This window comes from Lonchura striata, chromosome 23 (genome assembly GCF_050655825.1).
Source record: "Lonchura striata isolate lonStrDom1 chromosome 23, ASM5065582v1, whole genome shotgun sequence".
Classification (NCBI taxonomy): Eukaryota; Metazoa; Chordata; class Aves; order Passeriformes; family Estrildidae; genus Lonchura; species Lonchura striata.
The window spans coordinates 4,391,372-4,401,834 of record NC_140725.1 but is presented as its reverse complement, the minus strand read 5'-3'; the positions used below and the strand labels follow the sequence as shown (position 1 = coordinate 4,401,834).

The 10,463-nt window shown below is 47.1% G+C and overlaps 1 long non-coding RNA gene across 2 annotated transcripts; it reads left to right on the top strand.

Annotated features, from left to right (window-relative positions):
- The first annotated feature begins 787 nt into the window (after positions 1–787).
- On the top strand, positions 788–10,218 carry LOC146765558 (uncharacterized). Of its 2 annotated transcripts, none has more exons than XR_014949920.1 (3): positions 788–1,115; positions 7,958–8,508; positions 8,628–10,218. It is a non-coding gene; the product is annotated as an uncharacterized LOC146765558 (long non-coding RNA). The 2 variants fall into 2 exon arrangements; XR_014949921.1 differs by having other exon boundaries at positions 788–3,319.
- The last annotated feature ends 245 nt before the right edge of the window (positions 10,219–10,463 follow it).

The following is a 10,463-nucleotide window of genomic DNA, read 5'->3' as shown; positions in this document are numbered from 1 at the left end:
TCCTGAATTTCACCCTGAATAAAAACAGCCCCTTGGAGAACAAAGTCCTCTGAAATCCTGGCGCTCTGTCCCTCCACGCTCACAGCTCTCCCCTCCTCTGCATTTTCATTTCAAATGAGACAAAGCACCGCTGTCAATTTGGCAGCCAACGATGCCCTTAAAGCCACCTGCCCCTGGCTCCATCCCTCAGCCTCAGCAGCAGGCAGGGCCACACACACCTGGAGCTGCAAGCAGGGGAAAGCAGAACCTCCTTGGCTAAAGGTCACTGGGGAGCAGACAGAGAGGCTCTCACTGACCCCCAGGGATGCCACCCCCACTCTGAGGGCAGTGCAGGACTGTGGGAGTCCAGAGCTTCCCTCTGGCTGCCCTGGGACCCTGGCAGGGGTCAGGAACCCCCCTGGACAGAGCCCCCAGAGACACTGGCTGTGATCTCTGTCCATGGAAAAGAGTTTTCAATCTTACAGGATCAATTACCAGCTCTGAGTGTTTGATATCAGTAATAATTAAGTGTGGCACGGGTGCAAAGGTAAAATTTTAGGATTGTAGATGAGGGGTCCAAAGGGGACAAGATGGAGGAAATTGGGTGTGCCTTGTCCTTTTTCTCCTTCTTCATGCCCTCCATGTCTCACTGTGGTGTTGGCATTTTTCTGTTGGTTCAGGCTGGGGACACACTGTCCAACGTAGGTGACAGATATTGGCACGTTCTTGTAAATGCAGCCCAGGGAGTTTCTGGTATTGAATGTTTGTAACATCCCACTGAGGGCAGAGCCCCACACGCTGCCCTGCAGGACAGAGCTGGGCAGGGCAGCAGAACATGTCAGAGATAAACAGAATAAACAACCTGGAAACCAGCACAGACCAATTATAACTTCTTCTTTAGCAACAGAGCAAAAAGACAGAGACTTTTTATAATCTCAAAATCATCAATACCTCAAATTCCAACAATTTACCTTCCTGGAAATGTGTGAATGATGGAGGAAGCAACACAACCATCAGATTCTGGTCCATGTGAGTACTCAGTGATCCTCAGGTGGAATTCCATGTTCTGGTGTCCAAGGAAATTCCCATTTTAGCCCTGATGGTCCTGGAGCTCCACTCCGTGCTCTGCTCCTCAGGTAAATTGTGTCACCAGACTTTTGGGTGGCAAAGCTGCACTTTAATGGGGATGTGCTGGGGAGCTGCTGTCCTGGGTTTGGATTTTCCTCTCTGCCTGTGGACACTGCACTTCCACGGCTCATCTGGCTCCTGGAGAAACAGTTCCTTCATTAGGAACCAGTGCAGGGAGCCATGCATCTCTCCTGTGCCCCTTCAGCTCATGGTTTTAGCTTTAAATGTCTCTTGGATGAAAGGATTTGCACCTCAGTGTTTGCAGGATGGTTGTTCAGCCATCACCAGCTGGTGTTGGGAGTTGGATTTAAGAGAAGGCAGCTCCTCAAAGGAAGGAGGTGAACTCTGAAGGCACAAAACTGAGTTATAAGGCAGCCCTTAGACCCTCAGGTCCTCCCAGAGAGGCCAAACAACTCCATCCTATCAAAACTGCAATGAAGGCCCATCACTTTGATAAGTGGAAAAAGTCACCCCAGCATCAGAAAAGAGAGATAATTTCATTTTATCACTCCAGGGTTGTTAGCCCGGGCAGCAGAGACATTCTGCTGGGAACTGTGATCCCATCAATCCTGACAGGGCTGCTCTGATATTTTGGTTTAGTGGAGTCTGGGGGATTTTTATCCCTTGGTTCATCAAAACCCCTGGCACAGCTGTCCTCCCCTTTAATACACACCTGGCTGCCAGGTGAGCAGTGGCTGTTCCTCGTGTGTGATATTTTGGGGTGTCTGTGCAAGGGAAAGGCTTTGGGGAGGTTCTGCTCCTTCTCCCCTCTCCAGGTGAGCTCACAGCTCGGTTTGGTTTTCCTCATGGGAGAGCTGCTCCATCCCTCTGCCCACCTTGGTGTCCCTCCTCAAGGATCCTGGGCTGCAACCTGGCCTCTCACTACACTGAAAATTCGGGTTTTATTCCCCTCTGCCCTTTCCAGCATGTGCTGAGTTTTACAGAATGCAGGTTTTGGCTCAAACCCCATGAGTTAAGCCCAGCCCGTGGTGTTGTGGACAGCTCTGCTTTATCAGAGCAGTGTCAGGCTTCCCCTGGCTGTGACTGCTATCAGTAATTAGCACACCCCACCGAGCTGCTGCTCCACAGAAATGCTGCTTTGTCATCAAAGTACAGTAGCTTGTAACTAATTACATCCCCGCTTTATCTGGGCCCGTTCTTCCTTTTAAATACACTTAATAACTCTGCCTTTGAAGGTTCCAGGAATAAAAATAACCACTTCAAATAATCTCCTGGAGACACATGCCACATTAGGTGTAGAGCTGGAGTAGGCACCTTGGATTATCTGAGCAAAACAAGAGGCCTGGGCCCCTGCTGGGCTGGGATGGAGAGCTGGAGGTTTGGAGTGCTCTGGAGAGCCAGAGTTTGTGTTTTCCAGGAGTCCTGGGCTGCCATTGTCGTGGAAGATGTGAGGAAGGACAAGGGGACTGTGCCAAAAGAGCTGTGATTTCAGGGCAGTGACTGACCTGGGTGGAAAGACTGACAAACACAACAGCTAAAAGTCAGTGCAGTCCCTCCTCCGTGACCTGAACCCATCCACTTCTCCTCCCAAATCATGTTTAGACATTCCCAGTGCCACTGGATCCACAACTCTGTCTTCTGTCATCCTCTCCCTGACCCCTTCAAAAGAAGGACCAAAGAAAACATTTTGTTTCCGTGATCTCGGAAGTTCCTGTGGGATGGGAAACACCTTTGCAGAGGGAAGGGCTGCTGAGCACGGTGTGGGAAACGGGTTGGAAGTCAGGGGGGAACCAGGATTTATGGAGCTGGAGCCAGCAAGGTCCCACTGGTTTATTTAAAAAGCCTCTGCTGTCACTGAAGCCATTCTGTGAGGTCTGGGTGCCATAATGAGGCACTAAAATATCCCATAGGGCAGGATCAATTTTTCTTATGGCCGAGTATTTTTGCTGTGTATTTTTTATTATTACCTAATTTCTTCCTGTACAGTGAGCCCATAAACTCCAACGATGCTTGGGATAGATGGGAAAGTGCCAGTCCCTGACAGCAGTTTCTGTTTCTTTGAGCTATGGAAAAAAAGGCAGGAAATTCAAAAGCAATCCATGTCAGGATCTTGACAGGAGGGAGGACCAGAGCAGAGACAGGGGCCCGTGGCTCCTCATTCTAAATTGATCCAAAAAGAACAGGCAGTGCCATGAAAATGTCATGGCTGCAAAGCACCGAGGAGGAAATCAACTTTAAGAGGCAGCAGAAGGTGAGTAGATTATGGCACTTCTAAATTAAAGGTGTTCAGGGGATTCCTGGAGGGAAGAGGCTGGGAGTTAGGAGGAATTCATTACGGAGAGACTCTGGTGAATCAGCTGCCCATTAAACCTGTCCTGTGTCGGAATCTGTGCTATTGATGATTCCGAAATTGCAAAAAGTCTCGGTCTCTCAGCCCCGCTGCCAAAGCAGAAGCCAGAATTGGTCTGTGCTGGTTTCCAGGTTGTTTATTCTGTTGATCTCTCACATGTTCTGCTGCCCTGCCCAGCTCTGTCCTGCAGGGCAGCGTGTGGGGCTCTGCCCTCAGTGGGATGTGACAAACATTCAATACCAGAAACACTTAATTATTCCTTATATCAAACACTCAGAGCTGGTAATTGATCCTGTAAGATTGAAAACTCTTTTCCATGGCCAGAGATCACAGCCAGTGTCTGTGGGGGCTCTGTCCAGGGGGGTTCCTGACCCCTGCCAGGGTCCCAGTCCTGCCAGGGCAGCCAGAGGGAAGCTCTGGATTCCCACAGTAAATTATCCATAATGTCTTTCTGAGTTCTTTAAATGCAATTCTCTCCTTCCAGACTCTGTTCCTAAAGGATTTGTTTTATTTCTACCCCTGACCTGAAGAGGTGTTAACAAATCTCCTGACACCAGGCAATGTAGGACCTGGAAATTTCTCTTGCCACACCAGCGCAGGGAAGACAAGGAAAACAGGAATCATTTCCATATTTATTGACAAATTCAATTTACAGTCTGGTTCCCACTTTGGAGAGAGTATAAATTTCCTCTCTGTGTGTATCTGTCTTTAGCAGTCGCTGGTGATGATGATTTCTGTGTCTGCAGACACTTTTACACTGCCACAGCACATTTCTAAGTAACACTTTTGAAAGAAAACCCCATTAAATTCCCCTCTTTAGGAGCGAGCTGTAAATTAGCTGTTGCTGAGCAGACAGGGGGCAGGAGCAAACCCTCTGTGTGTGTTTGTGGCTCGTGTCAGGCTGGGCCAGCTGAGCCCCCTGTTCTCACCCAGAGCCTGACACGAGTTTGGCTCTCTCGCCCTCCTCGTATTGAAGTGGGTGAGAAAAAAACCCCAAAAAACCATAAAAACCCCACAAACAAACAAGCAAACAAACAAACCCCCCAAAAAATAAAAAACAAAAACCAAAAAACCCAACCCAAACCAAAACAAAAAACAAGCAAACAAAATAAAAGAAACCACAAAAAAAAACCCCCACAAAAAACCAAACCAACCAAACAAAAAAGAAACCCCAAAAAACACACAAAACAAAACAAAACAGACAAACAAAAAAACACAACAGAGAAGGTTCTGACAGGTTTTGTGTGAGTGATTTAGAGCACTTGGCAAAGAACAATTAATTCCAGTGTAAGCACAGCCTGCTTGGGGTGGGTTACAGCAGCCCAGCTGCCGGGAGCAGCTTTGGGGACAGGGCACAGGGACAAGGGGCTGACAGAGAAATTCTGTTTATGTCTTGTATCTCCTGGGAAATTCTTCCCTGTGAGGGTGGGGAGGGGCTGGGAAGGATTTCCCAGAGATGCTGGGGCTGCTCCATCCCTGGCAGTGCCCAAGGCCAGGTTGGACAGGGCTTGGAGCAGCCTGGGGCAGTGGAAGTGTCCCTGCCCATGGATAATCTGGATAATCTTTAAGGTCCTTTCAACCCAAACCATTCCGTGATGCTACAAAAATTCAGGATTCTCAGCCTCACATTGTGATGCTTTTTTTGGAAACCATTTCTGCCCCACCTAGTTTTGCACTCCAGCAGTAGAAAGGTTCCTTCACCTTTGTGTTTACAAAGTGAACGTGGGAACAGAACTCCTCAAGGCCAAAAAAACCAAAAACCCACCTAAAAAATGAAAACAAACAATCCCTTCAGTTCATTTTAACTTCCCTGGTGTGTACTCACTTCATGATGGCAGGATTGCTCTGCAATGTGTTCGTTTTTTTTAATAGCTGGATTGTGATGCCAACAAGGACACTGAATAAATGAGATTTGTTTTTTCTTAATATCATAGATGGGTCTTCAGCTGTAGAAACTGGCACTGCTCCTCCAGAGTTGTCAGAGCCAAATTACACTTACTCAGGGGCTGGCCTTGGGACAAAAATATCTTTTTAATTTCCATCTTGCTTCAGGAAGAGCCTTAAAAATGTCCCTTTCTGCCCACACGTTGCAGTCCCAGCAGAGCATTTGCAGCTTTGCCAGTGGCCACCACACACTGATAAGAAATGAGGGCAGTTCTTTGGGTTGGAACCAGATCTGGAGAATTTGGGGGTACCCAGGGCAAAGCCAGGCCAAGGCTGCTCTCCAAAGCAGCCTGAGTGACCATAATTGTGCTTATTTCCACTCTGATGGGGCTGGAGGGACCTCCCCGCTTCTCACGCTGTTATTTCCTTTAACTGAAAGATGCATCCTGTATTTTTTAGCAAGAAAACAATGACCAGGTAGGCCTGGAACCCGGATTTGCTGTGTATCAGTGCTGGTTTCGTTCTCTCTTTGCTGGCTGGCCATGCAGCAAGTGGGACAGGGGGAAACTCAGCCTGCCAGGAGATTAATGACAGCTGCAGCAGGGCAGGTGTGTGGTGTGAAAAATGCAGATTTTATGATTGGCTTTTCGCAAATGGTACAATGAATATTATATGTGTGATGTTAGAAAGTTGTGCTGTATTAATTCTCTTAAGTGGTGTGGTAAATGTAGTTTTAGGTTCCAACATAATGTTAAAATAGAGACTATGTATGTGGGGAAGTTTTTTTTAGGAATGAGATACTCGTTTTGCGGAACACCTAAATCTTCCAAAGGAGAGGAATTTATGCTTTTCTTATCAGAAGAAACTAATTTCTTCAGGCCTTGCTCAGACCCAAAGATGCCAGGGGATTGAAGGAAACAGTTGACCTACAACAGACAGAGTTTCTTGTTTAGAATAGAATGTATGCATAACCATTAAATATTTATAAATATGCAGCAAGTGTATTGGTTTAAGGGTGATTCCTTTGTTCACAAGTCATGCTTTTCATGATTTAGTGTCTGAGAGCATCTGGACATCCATAATTCTTTGCTTTCCATTGTCTTGTAATTGTCCTAACTCTAAACTTTGTTACTCTATTTGTATTATTATTTTTATAACCATTTTATTATTATTAAACTTTTCAAATTTGAAAAACCAAGTGATTGGCGTTTTCCACATGTGGGAATAGCAAATGAGTCCACTCCAGGCTCCCTAGAAAAGCAAAGACAAGAGGCTTTGCTGCAGCGGAAAGCAGCAGAGGCAGAGCTGAGGGTTACTGCCAGAGCCCACCCGAGGTCAGGGGTGGCTCCATGTGGTGGAAAAGTCTCTCCTCCAACCCAGGATTCCAAAGAAAGGCTCAGCAGTCTCTTGTTTGGTCTCAAGGCAGTTTATTGCAAGTTATCTAAAAGATTTTCTCCTGGGGCTGCTGTGGTTTGCTCACAGCTCAGGCAGAGGCACACACACACCCTGACATCCTCTCTGACCCCGACTGCTTCTTCTCTCCCACCCAGGGCTGCTGCTGTCTTTGATATGGGACATTACGTGTTACATGGGTACAGTTTTTCCCAATGCCTATTACCTATATTAAATGGTGCTTTTCTATCTTTTATATGGTACATTACGTGTTACATGTTTACAGTTTTTTCCCAATGCCTATTACCTATATTAAATGGTGATTTTCTATCTTTTATATGGTACATTACGTGTTACATGGTTACAGTTTTTCCCCAATGCCTATTACCTGTATTAAATGGTGATTTTCTACTCTAAACCAACCTGTGAGTGCCAACATCACCAAGAACACAGAGGTGAGGAAGGAGAAAGAGGGAGGACAGGGCAGGCCCAAATCCCAAATCCATCTTAAAACCTCTGCCCCCCATGTACAAAACCAAAACCCCCTGTACAGCACTCAAAAATTCTTCCCTCTACTTTGTGACTACTTCTACTCTAATATCTAAACTTTTGTGACTTCTTGTTCTTCCTGCAAGGTTGGTAAATCATCCCATGGCTCAAACCCAAAATCACAGCTGTTTCCAGCTGCCTGCCAGGGTCTCAAATGCTTCTGACCAGGGCCTGGAACCTCCAAAAATGTCTGAGGGACATTTGGAGTTCCCACACTGGGCAAGCACTTTGCTCAACAGGCAGCCACAGGCCTGGAGATTCCCAATTTTCCTCCTTTGCACCATCCTCGCTCCCGCTGGATATTCCAGGCCAGGACAGCCCCCAGGGGAGGCTCAGGCCGTCCCTGCAGGACCCAGGGTGGACATTCTCCAGCACCATCTGCTGGTTTTATTTCTATTCACAGGCGAGTGACACCGCAGCCACTCCGAGAGGGAGGAACTCGTGTGCCACCTGCACCAGAACCACGCAGGTGTTTCCCTGTGAAAAACAACAGGTTTTGTTAAATAAGATGTTCTACCTGGGCAAATGTCGCTGCCTGTCTGTATTTTTCAGTGTGGGATATTCCTGTGGGAGAAGAAAATGTTAATTCTCATTGTATTTTTATTTTGCCGCTTCTTGGGGTTTATAAAATGAATTATTTTGATTATCTGGAAAAGCAATAAACACAGAATTTTGTGTTTTCTTTTTTTCTTTTTTTTTTTTTTTTTTTGGCAGAAACTGTTTGCTGAATCTGACCCAAATTCACAGACAGCTTTGCCTCCTCCACTCCAAAACTGCACTTCTGGTCAGTAAAACTCTTTGTCACCCAAATTACGCAGGTCTGCTGCTGCCACTGAGCCACCCTCTCCAAGCAGAGTTCAGCCTGCTGCTCCTGCTGGCAAAACAAAGGCTTTAATTTGGGATTAATTCTCTTGAAGCTGAAGAGGGGAGGGAGGGAACATTTTCAGGCAGGGCTGTCTGCACTTCAGCCCTTCCCCGAGGATTACAGCTCTGCCTCAGCCAAGGCATCACACAGATCCAGATCCTCTTCCCTCCCTCCTTCCCAGTGGATGAAGCAGAACAAAAATCCAGAGTGCAGGTGTGGAATTGGAAGTTCAGTTTGCAGCTCAGTGCCTCTCCTGGATGCTGCCACGGGTGAACCTGTGCCCAGCAGCCCCATCCACACGGGAGATTTATGGTTAGACTGGAGGTAAAACATTGCAACTCTCAGGATACTCAAGCACAGAAATAAATCAGCGAGGGACAGCCCAGGGGTTGAGGAGCAGGTAACAAACTCTGCCCACCTCTCTCTTGGGCAATGTAGCTGAGCCCTTCTCATATTTTATTCACCATTTCACCGTTACCTGGGTGAAATGGTGAATAAAACCTTTACCACGTTTTCCAGACAGAAGAACTTTAAGTACAGCTCAGACAAGACCCAAAATGACTTCACTGGGTTGTATTAACCAAAATTCCAGTGCTGAACCTCCATCTCCACCACCCTGCCCTGAACCCAGGCCGAGGAACTGGAACAGCAACGCTTCACACGCTCCGGCGGCAGCGGGCACGGGAGGCACCGAGGAGCAGAAAACCAGGTCAAGAGGCAGAACTCTGGATAAATGAAGTCACTCCATAGGAGGACTCTTCAAGAGGGGCCCCAGAGTGCTGTCACTGCAGGGACCAAGCCCTCCACACACAGTCTCCATCCCTCCTCCCCTTTGTGCCCGAGCAGGGAACACTGCCCAAAGAGAAGCCTTGCCTTTAATCTGAGGCAAAACTGGGATCTTCACATATCGCAGGAGACTTCACACACAATAGGGATGAATAGAGGATAAGAAAAAAAGTGGATGGACCTAAACAGATGGATTCTATATTGGCATTAAAAGTCAAACCTCATTTTTCATCCAGTCCTGCCTGTGAAGCACTTCCGATGGAATCCGCTCAATGCAGTCGTTCCTATTTTACCCTGTGTTAGTAAATCTTCCTTTGTGACAAGGCTGGAGATAGCAATCAGTAACCTCTCTGCTCCATTCTTCCTTCCCAGGCCTCCTTTTGAGGGGAATAAAGAAGAGCTCGCAGGAAGAGGAGAAAAATGGGCTGATCTGTTTTGCCATTAAAGCCGAGCTTGGCTTGGGGTTATCGTCAAAGCAGCTCCCCAGAGAAAAGCACAGCTCACTTCTCCCCATCCCCAGCCCTGCTGCTGGCACACATCAAACCCACCAAGCTGGGAAGTCAAAACAAGATTACCCCGTCCTAATAAATATTGATCACCGTACAAGTCCTTCTTTTAAAGCCCTTAATTAAACACAACACCCGACTTTGCCTCTTTCCCCGTAGAAGGGGATCAATATTTTCTCATGAATGCAGCCAGAAGGAAAGAGCCTGCTGTGAATTGTCCACCCTGTGTGTTCCAGAAGCCCTGGTGAGACCCAGCCCTGCCTTGGAGCTGTGTTTGCTCCAGCTCCACCAACACCAGAGCCAGACCTTTGGGCACCTCTGGCCCCATTTCAGATCAATTATTCCCTGAAGGATGGCTTGAGCAGCTCCCGGGGGCACGGGAAGGAAGGCAGGCAGGCAGGGAGAGGTTCCCAAGGCTCACCCCGGTGCTCAGCACTCTTCCTCTCCCAGAACAGGTCTGTGCACTCTCCTCGCCCCCCTTTGCACCTCTTTAGCCCGGGAAGGAGCCACGGCAGCTCGCACTGTTTGACAGGAGATATTACAGGTGTTGTCATGGCAATGATTTATGCAGGAATTAGTCACTGCAGCACTTCTACAATAGACTGAAGAACAATAGGAAAAACCACACATTTCTAAGTTCCTGTGATACAGAGGCTGAGGGTTGGGGAAAAGAGATTAAATTCCTTTCACCCCTCTGATTCTGGCGGTGACATTTAAACAGCTCAGGGACAAGTCAGTGCCTAATCACGAGTGTTATTAATAGCAATATGACAATAACCCAAACTTCATATTAAACTCTGCTGGCAGTTGCAATTCTATATTCACTACTGGCCCATTTCTGAATTAATCGGGGATTGAGTAACAACTGGAGCAGAGAGGAAATTATTACATTTGCATTGTTATATAATGAGGAAAGAATCAGAGTTTACTGGCACTGGAGTGGTTTATCCCATGGGCCCCACTGCTGTCAAAAGTTCTGCTGACTGTTTTAAGCCATGGATCGTGCTAGGTTATATTAAGCTTTAGCAAAAGACAAAAAAAAATCACCTAAAACTGCAAGAAA